Source organism: Ruditapes philippinarum, unplaced genomic scaffold, assembly GCF_026571515.1.
Source record: "Ruditapes philippinarum isolate M1 unplaced genomic scaffold, ASM2657151v2 ctg3757_1_1_1_1, whole genome shotgun sequence".
NCBI lineage: Eukaryota > Metazoa > Mollusca > Bivalvia > Venerida > Veneridae > Ruditapes > Ruditapes philippinarum.
The window spans coordinates 113,767-126,713 of NW_026860359.1; positions in this window are offsets into that span (position 1 = coordinate 113,767).

Consider the following 12,947-nt stretch of genomic DNA (forward strand, 5'->3'; position numbering starts at 1 on the left):
GTCAACTTACCTTCGAGAATCAAGAAAGAAAGATGTTAGGAAACAAACAGTTTTTTCTCATTATTCCATTATCCATTCTAAATTAATTTCAACCTCTTAAATATTGGCCCCGTTTTTGTTTAAATATATATAACATTTTATCCGTCATTTGAACTGATTAAATCCACAATTATTTTAATAATCACATGATACCATGTGTATTACATTGCAATGTGTGAAAAGCTGTTATTGAAATTTGTAAACATATCATTTTAACACTATTTCCAGACACATCTTCAAAGAGTTTCACGTATGTATTTATTCACAATTTGCTATTTTTCACTTAATTCGAAAACATAGATTTTCTAGTAAACGAACATTATGTCATATCTGTCAATATAATCACTGTACTTTCTTATTCTTTGAAGAAAAAAATGAATCAATGTTTTATTAAATTAACCATGCATATTTGAATTTCGGTTTATGTATTGTTTTTGCTAAATGGCCATGTCTATATTCCTCGGCAGTTCAAATGTTTACTTGATTTTCTTCCGGATAAAATACGTTGCGCTCAAACAAATGATCAAGGTGCCTGCCTCTCAAGCAAACAATTATAGTTCGATCTCTATCGGAGTCACTTTGTTTTCTTATATGTCATAAGTATTGTTAACTTCCATGCCCCGTATTCAATATACATCTTAAGATTTTTCTTTGCATAAAGAAAAGATCATCTTACGTATATTGAAAACAGCACTGCAAAATTTTATCGTTTTAAACAGCTAAAATTTACATATTTTAAGGGTAATAAGAACACTTTTAGTTGGGATCAGCGTCGGTTGTCATGAAGCTTAAGTCGGCGTCAGCGTTGCTACAAATTGTGTTATATGTTACTGTTAAAATCATTCAATTTAAACATGATATGCACGTTTATTATAATAAAAAGGCCACCATTTTGAAAATTGCAGATAATCATTTAGTTATTTTTATATGGTCCATTTTCTTAGAACATGTTATTCACTTCAAACTTGGTTTATTTGTTCAAAAACATTTAACAGATTATAACTTTTTGCTTAATAATTTTTCTTATTTTGATAAAAGGAAAAATTTGCTTACATCTGGAAAAAACTGTTGGAAGATTTCACTTCAACATAAATTATTTGTTGACTATCAATTGCAGAAAACATGTCGTTTTCTACGTTGTTCTTAATTGACTATCAAGCAGTATAAGGACATGTGTTGTTTCAATAATGAATGCCGTTTTACTTTATAATGTATTCAAAATGGGATATTAATACTTTTTGGAGTACTTTTTATAAGTGAAAGCATAATTTCAAAAGTTTAGTTAAGAAGTAGATAAACTTTGTTTAAATGTCTCAACATCATGAAGATAACGCATGAAGCATTGCTCATTGTAGTGGTCATACCTTAAATTTAACTGAAGCAGATAAGTTACATAAATCTTTTTGCACATATCTACCATTCTTTAACTATAAATTTTACCAAATTCAAGTTTAAAAGTTAATTACAACGCGCTATGCTTTATTTCGGTTCAATTTGGTGAGTGGTTTTGAACCGTTAGATAATTTCGGCAGTTTGAATAAGTCGATTTAATTAACCAGAATGTATACTCAGATCTTTAACATTTATAATAAATGATATTGAAGCATTTCTTGGTAATATATATGTACGATACAACTATTTTTATTAGTCAACATTGAATCTATATTAAAGGCTAATTATGCTCCAGAATGTTTTTTTTATTTCTCAAAGGTTTTATCTTTTAGAGTTCTGTTAAAGTTAAAAAAACAACATTTTGTCCAATGCTTTTATTTTATTGTCTATTTATTTTTGGCAATGAGTTCATTTTTATTTCATGCTTTTGAGTGGATTATTGATTTATCAGAGGAAATTATATTTGATAATTTCACAGTTAAAATGATCAAAATATAATTTCACACTTTTCAATGATGACACAAGTTTTTTTTGATTTTCCCATTTGGTACCTCAATTCTATTTTTGCTGCCAATTCTGACATTGTCAGGGCTGTTTAGAGAAAAGCAAAGCTGAAATTGATAAATAACTTAAATTTCAAAACAAATTAAAAATTACCATTCACCAAATATCGTTTCTAAATATTTTGTTTCACTTTTACAGTCTAAAAATACACTTCTTTCCACGTACAAAACTGCTCTTGGTGATATTTCGGCATATTTAAGTATCCTACGTGCAATAACTGCCTAATGCAACATGAAAACTTGAAAAGTAATGACAGTTATCGGCCCTTAGAACAAGTTAACAACCAAGCGTTTGAAAGACAGCATTTCAACAATTCCATGTGCGGCTTTTGAATGCACATATGTCAACAATTATTTATTGTCTGTAACTATCATCAGATGTATTTTCTTTCTTTGACTAACAAATCCAAATGATATCCCCAGAGGCGTACCTCGGCTTATTTTGACTGTAGGCCGAGTTCAGGTCTTTGGCTGAAGGGTCGCCAGAGACTTAAATATCAAATATAGCTCTGTGCTAGGGATCAAGGGGATATCTAAGCTAATTGTACCCCTATTGTCTTAATCTATAGTTATGAAAATAACACCAAGTACAAGTATTGAATTTGAGAGAAATGGTACGTCTAACGTGTACAATGTTTTAAACATTTCAAAAGTTATTTACTTTATTACGGAAGTTATTTACCAGGTGTCTCTATTTTTGTCTCTTTTGTAATAAAGATGGGTTTTATTTCTTTCTTCACAAAGGCGTTTTTTATTTTTCTTTTGTTTCATCATAACTTAACATGAGATATAATCAAGAAAAATTGTTTTAAATACTTTAAAACAAACAAAGCAGCTTTAATGTTTTAGTAGCACGAATCGTTATCGTATTAACAATCTAAAATGTAGTATCGCATGATCATTTAGGTCCATTAAAATATCTTTTAATGCGTATTTTGTCAATGTTGAAGACAACAAATTGTTTTTAACAGTAATTTCATTAGGAAGATAAATGCCTAACGCACATTCTATCTAACTCGTTATCTTGAAAATAAAAGAATTTACATATGACATGTCTTATACGGCTTTATATTGTTTTTGTTGTATTTTTATGAATGTTTTAAATATGTATAGATGCCACTAAGTATGATAAAGAATAACAATATGCCATTGTTTGTAGAAGTATGCAAATTTATTTCTATACTGAATCAAATAAAACAGTAGAAAGAAATATCTTTCTGTAGTGATATATTTTGCAAAAACATGTATTCATGAGTTCGGTTTGTGACGATAGAGGTCGACAATGGTTCGCTGCAAAGATCTAATCCATAGGGCCTAATCTATTCTACACAATTTGAATTTAATATAAGATGAATGAATGTAACTAACTTAGAAATAATAAAATGACCTATAGCTACAAGGTTAAATATAAAAAGCCATTCCATACACCTAACCCCCTTTCATTGTGCTGCAAACTCCAAGTTGTAGACAAGATCTTTATTTTGAATATAGATTTTTATTAAAATATAATTTAAAAGTCTTCACTGATATTTTTATTCTTCTGACAATAAAAATGACTGTCATGTTTTGGACAAATTCTTATCATTATTTGGATTTTGACGAGGTTTATAAGCATTGTAACATTGATTATTGAAAGCTTTACGCAATCTAAAAAGAATGAGATAATTCCAAAGAAATTGTTTAAACCTTATTTTTGCATTGTGTACATCACTCTCTGCTTCTGTTAAAAAGCCGAATATTTGTTTTCTGAGTTAAAAAGTATCATCCCTTGCATAGTATACACTGACTTTTTAAAGATAACTCAAACCATACCTCCTTAAAATATTGATTTGTCGGGTTCGAGACTGACACATCAATTAAACATTTTTTTCTAAAATGGCTTCAAGTTGATATACCCAAGCAATGAATTTTATCTTAATTTCCTCAAGCGCAATTATTGCCCTCCCGTGAAATATAAAATTTTATATACAAAATTTCACCTTACACACAAAAAATAAAACATCAACAAATATCCTCAATGGAATTTCAATAATACTTAAGTAAAAAAAACCACTATACTTTGATAGATATATCTAGCATGGAGATATAATACATCTTTATACAATAACCTATTATTAAAAAGATAATTTAACATACAATATTTAGGTATAAACCGAATACAATACGCTGTATCATGTTCTATTATAAGACATTAATTGTTTTATATCATAAAACCACCTGGCTGGCTATGTTTGTTTTTGAAATAGTTAATAATTTTTGAAATATTTAAAACATTTTACACGTTAGACTTCGTTTACGTTTTTTACGTTCGACTCCCTGGCTAATGGCGAATGCATGAAGCATTTAATTCGAGTACCGGCAACGATATATTTCTATCTGAAACAAAATGGAACTGGTAAGTATATTTATTGTACTTGAAGTACGATGAGGATAATGTACAAACAAAATCGCTAGCACATGTCCTGATAAACTAGCGTAAAAACTCTTGTACGTCGTCGTTATCATCCAAGTTTGGGATTTAAAATGATTGTGATAGATATCCAAAGTAACACTCTCATCGACTCGATTATTCCCGTCTTTAAACATTTGCAAATTTATTCTGTTTTTTTTTTTCATTTTGCATTGATTCAGTTATCACTGGATCCAGTTTATGTTTTAAATTTGCCATATTTTCAGACTATTCGTTGCCAAAGCAATCAGAATTTTCAGCATAGGAACAAAATAAAAAGACGTGCATAATCTCCATATTGCCATCTATCCATATATCAAGTTTCAGAAAAATATTTAAGTACCATTTGCGTTATCGCGGGATCCAGTTCTGACAGACAGACGGACAGACGGACGGAGGGTATACCTAAAGTCCCCTCCGGTTAAACCGGTAGGGGACTAAAAATGTCACCCAAACAGTATAAAACAGCAAAGACATTCATCTGAGGAACACAGAGGGGTGCCGCCCTGGAACAGCCAGCAGCATAAGTACTGCCTGGGTGTTTAAACCGGTAAATGGTGCACCAAACTTCACTCTTAATCCCACCATGTTCCTATAAACGAGATAGTGTAAATAAAACGAATCTCCACCAAGTGAAATTATAACAGTTGTTATGGTTACAAAAGGTAAAATAAGTTAAACACCGAAATGCTTATGTAGAAACATATAAATAAAACCAAATGACCATAACAAAAGTAGATCTACTCAATGACTGCAAGAAAGACAGAGCAACAAGAAGATCACGTACAAGAGCCCAATGGAGCAAGGACGAAGACGAACATTAAGGCTTTAAGAACTGTCCATCATAGTCTTCTACTTGTCCGTCAGATGTAAATGGTTTGAACACTAAGAATGCAGTATGTCTTAAAATAGAAGGGTCATGAACCCTTTTGATAAAACGTTTTATAATTTTAGTAATGACAACAGAAAAAATACAATGACCCAAGATCTTACGAAGTTTGTAAATAACACCCCCTAAAAATCAGGCTGGTTCATCCCTTGTCGCAAAAGTGTTTTAAAATCACTATTCAATTTTAAAACTAAACCAAAGTTACGATTGTAAAATTTTGAAAAATATTTACGTACTGTAATTTACAATAGCGGTAGCCCTGTTTGATGAGTAGCTTGCTTGTAGTACGTCTCTATCCAAAATTAAAGTCATCTCTTTTATCATGGATTTTCGTGTGAATATAATTATTTTTGATAGTAATATGAAGATCCAAAAAATGATGAACTTAAATTTCAAGAATTCGTTTTATTAGGTTGCATTTCTTTATCAATTTCCTAAACAATGTTTTTGCCTTTGAGTCAGCATTATAACAGTCCTATCAAGCGCCTCTTCCTCATGTGCAACACAATTTTATCAAAAAGAATGTTAAATTGTTCATTCCACTTACCCGTTCCGTTTTAAAGAAACGTTTTTCATTATCATTCCATTGATAAAATGTTCTTATCTGATTTTGACTAATACTTCTATGTATAGCAGCATCTGTTTTAAACGTGATTGGTTAGTGCAAAAACATTCATTATGTTCATGCAATTTAAAATTTTATATTGAATTGAAAATTGCTATAAGCCGTTATCACGTAGTCTATAACACTTTCGTCGTTATGCGAATAGAATTTAAAGTTACCCACATCACAATCATTTGACACCCTTCCGTTTAAAGAACAAATATTTAATAATTTACACATGTATATTAAACATAATAATCACCGTATCGTATCTATATAACTATGATAATCAATTGAAACTCGACGATTTTGTGTAATGTTTAAAGTGTCGGTAAGTTCAATCCATGTAATCTGCTCGTGTTATTTAAATCAAGTTTTTGACCTATCCGACAGTTCGGGTCACCTATCCATAACTTATGACCTAATTGTGAGAAGTGACTATATGATGGACAGTCCGTAACCCCTTTCTGACTGACTTGCCATAATTTACATAGATGCACATGTCTGTAAGCCTTGTGTATTGTTACATGTTTTGAATGTTTGCATGTTTTGCCATGTGCTATCTTGTTTAATTGTCGTTAACAGTAAGTATTTTCTCCCCACCCCCCTTTATCCCATTTTTGACACCCCTTGTCCCTTTCATTGCCGTTTCAGTCCATTTTATGTTTGATCGTTGTACTTGTTACATATCCTTACCCGTCCATTTTCTGCTTTTGTGTCCTCTATCTATTTTAAGTTCGATGCCGTCTACTTGCCTGACAGGTGTCTTATTGTACCGGCCGTTCTCTGAACGCTGCCTTACCTTGTTAATTTTCTTTCAACAAAAATAAACATATGACTTTTCGTAACTAAGTAAAACGGATTTTTGAATAAATTAACATTTCTATTCTATTCTATTGTTATTCACATAATATTAAAATTTTGCAGAGCATCAAGCAATATAATTAAACAAAGGCACAGTGTCGTTATATTTTTTTCTGGTCCTTCGTGATCACTGAGTCTACCACTTTTAAGTGTTGAGTATTGAGTCGCCATCAATCAGATGCCAGTGGGCGTTAGGGATGCTGCACTTTTTCATTATCACTTATGTACAGACTCAATCAAACATTGCAATTTTTAATTCAACTTTGCTGTCTTTAATACTTGCGAGAGTTGTTTTTACAGATATTAAGAATTAATATATCATTCAGAAAAAAACATAGTTTAGCATTTGTATGTTTATTTTCACAAATGGCACAGTTAAAGATCTTTTCATATCTTTTGGCATGATTGAAATAAATGATGACTATTTGTACACTGTAACTATCTCATTGTAAATAGAATAATACAATGATAAAATAACTCGATAAACTGCATGCCTTAGTTCGTTTTCTTTCTTTTTTTCTGAATGTTGAATGAGAAACTTTGAAATTTACACAAAAATGCTTCGCAAATAATACATTGTATATTCATTGTCATTGTGCCTATTGTTTGATCACCCACTATGATGTCAATATGACTAAGGTTACCTGCAACTGAATTGTATTGCTTATTTCAGAGGTAATGAATTACAAATAGTTATACATGTAGTTAAATAATATATTTTATTCATATGTCATAATAAAAGCTATAATTATCACAATAACGTCTTAATAGTCAAAAATTCATGTGATAAAATATCACGCGTAACAACTACATTCAACGTCCTTATTTATATATAAACTACCCATTTTCAAAAAAAAAAAAGACACGAATAACAAACTGTAAAAAATCATACTTTTTATAAAATACTGCAAACCAGAAATATGATATCTGTTTGACGTGATACGAAATATCTATATATATAGAAAAGTCCTGACGTGTTTGAATATTATTGGCTTATAGCAGAACGACACCTGGATAATTAAATCATCTACTTGTAAAATTGAATCATCTGGGATTTAGCTGATTGTTTATGGACATTCACTAATCATTATAATCATGATGTCAGTGGTTTCGAAACAATACATTAAAATTGTTGTTTACATATTTGACAACTGAACCAGATTGAAATGAAAAAGTGAACTTGGATCGGATAAGTAAACCTATGACGGTAAGAATATCATATATCTATGAATATTTTAAGAGCGTCACGATTAGCAGAAACGTTACTTATTTATTATCTTGTTAAATGTTAACCGCCCGCACAAAATACGTTTTAAATAATTTTAACATTTACTTTGATTCTTTATGACAGAATATGGTATTTAGTTGGTATTCTATTGCACTTAACACGATTTTAAAATGCCCAATGAAATGTATTTTCTGTTAGGGCAGTACCGTTCAAAGATAGCATGCAAGTAGAAAAAATATACTACTTTACTATGTAATGTTCAACAAAATGCCATTAATATTCAAAATCAACCTAAAGCTCTTCTGGCTGTAGCTCATTGAATTTTTAACCGTTTTTTTTTTTGTTAAAAACCGGGCAACCCGTTTAAACAGGTAAACGTGACAACCTTGATTTTGTTTTGTATTTGTATTGTTAAAGCCACTGACCTCCAGATGGTAAAAATGAAAAAAAAAATGAAATAAAATTTCAAGTAAACAGTAAATACTGATCTACTTAGGTTCATTGTATAAATCCATCATAACTGTCACCTTAAATCAAGAAATAAATTTGACAAAAACGTATATATATCGGGTTTTTCTTTCCCATAATCTACTACGTTTCTAACGCAGTAGCCAATGTAAATAGGAGAAGATAATTCATTTAACGCGGTCACGTGTCACAACAGTGGTCCGGAAAAATCCCGGTATCCGGTATGCCCGGGATCGTTTATCAATTTTCGTAATTGAGTAGGCCCCTATTATATTTCAAGCTAAATAATAAGTCGATGAATTGGTCGTCAAATATATGAAATAATCAATCAATTACAATTTTTAGTGCCACGAATAACTACAAATATAAAAACAAAAGCAGTTATTGTTATCCCTGTATGTTTGATAATATCCCGGATTCCGTGCGTTCCGGAGCACAGATCGAGAAATTGTCCTGTACGATCACGTGATACTACTAAAAACCCGGAAGAAAGGATTCCGTGGTATAATAAAAGAAGGTATTTCCCAATGTGGAACAAGCGAACTGTTTGTTTTCAGAGCAAAAATGTTAAAATATAAACATTTTGAAGTGTCATTTCGATTTCTTACAACTATATAATGATTTTGAGGGGGAATTGTAAAATATTAGCAAGACGGCAGCTTTTCTGCTATCTTCTGGAGGTCAGCTGCTTTAACAGACTTTTAGTTTCTCTGTAATTTGTAATGCACTACTCTTCATGTTGTATTTGTCCGACTAAAAACGATGACATTTGCTATTCCCACACACGATTTTCTCATTCGTATTATCCGGTCTTTTTACAAAACATATTCTGTCTGTTATTTTTAGCTCGTTCCGATGTCATTTTCATTTTTTATGGAGGGCACTCTTGGCACAAGACTAAACTGTGTAAATGCGGTGTTGTGCAGCCACAGTAATATTACGATCAGGAAACTGTTTCTTTCGTTTTCAGCGCTTTTATCCGATTAATATTGAAAATTAATTCGCTTTGAACGACAGCAATTGAAATTAAATAAGTTTCTGGTGAAACTCATTTCGTTTTAACGATAAAACGATGCTTATCTGGAACCCTGGTATAGCGCTTATATCTTCTGTTTACATAAAGGGTTCAATGAATACCCCAAAAAATACACAAACTCAAGTGACAGGACTTGATCTTGTTATTTAAAATAATCGCAGCAATATTTAATTAGAGCAAATATCACGTGGAATATATATTAATTAATATATATTTAGATACTTTTTTAAGTGTAAGTTGGTCTAGTTCCGTTTCTTGCTCGTTTCTCCGTGCTCTGTTGGCTCACTACGTTAAGATGAGAACACTTGATATGAAAACATGTTCTTGGATATTGATACTGACACCCAAATCACACTTAATGCTGGATAATTAAAACAAAATAAAGCATAACCATTGCTATATGTAAAGTACTTTTATCAATACTAAAATTCATTGTCAATATTGTTATCTTATGTATGCATGTTACAATGGTAATTATGAATGAAATTACTACTGTAAGTTTCCAATAGTAATGAAACGTTTGGACCGAAAGAGAGTGTTGTAATATTTAAGTGGTCTTTTTATCAATTGTTTTTCCAGACAATGGGATCATCTAGTAGTACCGATATGTTTGTCTTTATTTTTGTTTTATTAATAGAGGAACTTGACTGTATATGTTAACCGTTTGCCTAAAAGGTCCAAAGTTTTAACTGATGATCATATATTATTTAAATAAAAATATAAATAATTATTTTAAATTCATATAAATATATGAATTTAATAAATATAATCATATAAATAAATAAATTATAAATTATATTTACTTCAAACCCTATGAATGAAATAAAATAAAAGCGTAGAAGCTGGGACATAACATGCATCTTTCTGTCCCAAGTAGAAGTTTACTTTACATAATTATTATTCTTTGGACTTAAAAACAGTTTGATTTCACACAAGTTCTTTGTATAATTATGAATACACAATGCTCTTAAGTGAACTATTATAAACGAGAAAGAAAATCTAACTTTAGGATACTTAAATGCCATGTAATAGTAATGTTACATCCATTTAATTGACTTAAACAGTAAAACTTCTGAAAAGTGAAATACTTGAAGACGTAAAAACATTCTTTCTCCTATTTAATATTAGGAAACATAAACATTTCATATATATTCATCATGTAAACATAGATTTTGAATAATCAAAAATCTGAACATTTAGATTGGCACAACTGTTTAACAGTCAACATTTTTAACTTCTTGCAAAATGTAATCTACAACAATTACATGTTGACAAAATTGATTTTAATAAACTTATGTAATTGAAAACTTTAGTTACAAAGGAAAATGAGGTATTAGAAATATTAATAGAGAAAACAATTCAAGGTGAGCTTTGAAGATCACAATTCGTTCGGCGTCTATCTTGCGTCCGTGCGTCCGTCGTAAACTTTTTAAACAAGCAATTTCTTCTCAGAAACCACTGAGCCAAATTTTATGATTTTTTCCTTGGATGTCAAATTGTAAAATGATTCTGCTCCATTGCATTGAACATCTGTGTCACAATGGGTAAATGTATTTTTAATGAAATCTTCAAAAATCTTCTTCTCTTTAAGTGCAAGGTTAAGGGCTAAGATATTTCGTGTGTAGCATCATCTTATAAAACTCTACGTAATGTTATCAAACTTGGCTACGCTCTGGGTGTCATTGATTTTCATTATGTACATGTTGTTAAAGATCTTGTATCCTGTGATCAAAGTGGTAAACCACACTGAGTGAAATTATATATATGTACATAATTATGCAAATAAAACAATTTTCAAACATCGAAGAATATGTAAAATATGTACTGCAAATGTTTGTGCATATTATATGCAATCATTAAAATATATGCATTAATTTCTTATTGTAAAATTTGACTTAAAACTTATAGAAAATAAAGTTTTTATTACCTCCCTTTATTAACATGAAATTTTAAAGTCGGTAATATCTTTATAAATAATGCTTTTTGGAACCTGCACTATAAATAAATCTTGATTGCAGTATTATATTATGATTTAAAACCATAAAAAATGTGTTACAGGATATTTAAATCTTTAAAAACTTCTCCTTTAAAACCGCAAGGCCCAGAGCTTAGAACTTAAGATTATATATTTTGTGTACAGCATTATCTAATGAAATTCTACAAAAATTCAAAATAATGTCCTAGGGCAAAAATTTGCCCCGCCCCGAGTGCCATTGAATTTGGCTATGTACATATATTAAAAAGAATATGCAAGGCCTAGAGGTATTATACGTTATGTGTAGCATTAACTATTCAAATTGTAACCCTGGGGTCAAATTGGCCTCGCCTCTGGGGACAACGAGTTTCCTTTTATGTATATAGTAAAAACTTAAAACATCTTGTTTACGTTTTTGACAAAGGCTACTCGAAAGATATTTGGCATGAAACATTGTTTAGTAGACTTCTAGCAATACTGTTCAAATTATAGCCACGGGGTCAAAATTGGCCCCGGCCCGGAGGTCATTGATTTTCATTATGTATATTTTAAATTCATATTTTTAAATCTTCTTCTCTGAAAGTGTAAGGCTTAGTTATTTTGTGTGGAACATCATCTTATAAACCTCTACTAAGATAGTTCTGTAGCCCTGATGGAATAAATTGGTCTTGCCACAGGGATCCTTTATACCGTATAATTATGTATATTGTAAAACTTAAAAACTCTTGTTCTCTGTTTTGACAAATATTAGAGATAACATATTTGGCTCGGAACATTGTGTAGTAGACCTCAAAATTGGTCTCATCCAAGTGGCCATTTAATTTCCTTATATGTATATATAGTAAAACTTAAAAATTTTCTTCTCTGCTTTGAGAAAGGTTAGATGTTAAATATTTGACATGAAAGATTTTGTATTATATCTCTTCCAAGATTGTTAAAATTTTATAGTCCTGGAAAAGAAATTGGCCCATGCCCCAGCGGGTCATTATACTCACATAGTAATATCTTAAAACAATCTTCTTTTATGCAGATACAAGCCTTAGAGCTTTCATATTTGGTAAATAATAAGAGGATATTTTTTCGTTTGAGTGAAATATGGAATATATTTTCACGAAACATGATAAAATGCCACATATTTTCACGAGCCGGGATTTTATCATGTTGAGTGAAAATATATACCATATTTCACGAAAAACGAAAAAATAACCTTTTTATTTAATTTCATTATCAAAGAAAAATGGTTACAAACCCCCTTGCCTGTTACGCAGCTGCAATTATATAGCTCGCAGTAGTATAATTATTGTCTTGTTTTGCACGCGATATTTAGCGCTACATTGTGACGTCACGTAAACAACTTTTTAAACGTCTGTACAGCGTTAATGACTGAATTAAAGATATTAGTGTTCGGATTTATTTTCTTAGTTGGACTATTTTCTATTA